The sequence below is a fragment of the Rhinopithecus bieti genome, unplaced genomic scaffold (assembly GCF_001698545.2).
Source record: "Rhinopithecus bieti isolate Rb0 unplaced genomic scaffold, ASM169854v2 scaffold_29830, whole genome shotgun sequence".
Lineage (NCBI taxonomy): Eukaryota > Metazoa > Chordata > Mammalia > Primates > Cercopithecidae > Rhinopithecus > Rhinopithecus bieti.
Window position 1 is genome coordinate 1,668,610 of NW_016813163.1, and position 857 is coordinate 1,669,466.

Below are 857 nucleotides of genomic sequence, written 5' to 3' on the forward strand. Positions count from 1 at the left end.
GAAACAAAAATCACCCAGGCATATAGAAATCATAACAAAATGTAGCATATCAAGATTTGGGGATAAAATCTACAAAAAAGCATTTTGTAGAGAAAAGTATCATTTAAATACCTATATTAGTAGAGAAAAGGTTTAAAATCAATGATTCTAAATTTCTACTCTAAAAGCTAGGAAAACCTTTTGTCCGACATCTTAGCGAGACTGTGGTGTCCGCTGCTGCTCTCCGAGCTTTGCAATGCCACCCAAGGACGACAAGAAGAAGAAGAACGCCAGAAAGTTGGCCAAGAAAGACAAAGACCCAGTGAACAAATCCGGGGCAAGGCCAAAAGAAGTGGTCCAAAGGCAAAGTTCGGGACAAGCTCAATAACTTAGTCTTGTTTGACAAAGCTACCTACGACAAACTCTGTAAGGAAGTTCCCAACTATAGACTTAGAACCCCAGCTGTGGTCTCTGAGAGACTGAAGATTCGAGGCTCCCTGGCCAGGGCAGCCCTTCAGGAGCTCCTTAGTAAAGGACTTATCAACCTGGTTTCAAAGCACAGAGCTCAAGTAATTTACACCAGAAATACCAAGGGCAGAGATGCTCCAGCTGCTGGTGAAGATGCATGAATAGGTCCAACCAACTGTACATTTGAAAAAATAAAACTTTATTAAATCAAAAAAAAAAAAAGCTAGGAAAAGAATTAATTCAATGTGAAATAAATTGAAATAGGTCGTAATATGCATAAGAACAGAAAGCAATGAAATAACACAGGCACACAATTATCTAGGGCTGCTCTTTGAATGAATAAATAAAATTAATCCTTAGTAAACTCAATCAACAACAAAAAGAAATAAACACAAATTACAAATACCAAG

At 37.8% G+C, this 857-nt stretch overlaps 1 pseudogene across 1 annotated transcript; it reads left to right on the forward strand.

The window, feature by feature from the left end:
- Positions 1-235: 235 nt before the first annotated feature.
- LOC108512458 (40S ribosomal protein S25 pseudogene) lies at positions 236-645 on the forward strand (annotated as a pseudogene). Its single transcript, XR_001880610.1, has one exon. The product of XR_001880610.1 is annotated as a 40S ribosomal protein S25 pseudogene (transcript).
- Positions 646-857: the final 212 nt, after the last annotated feature.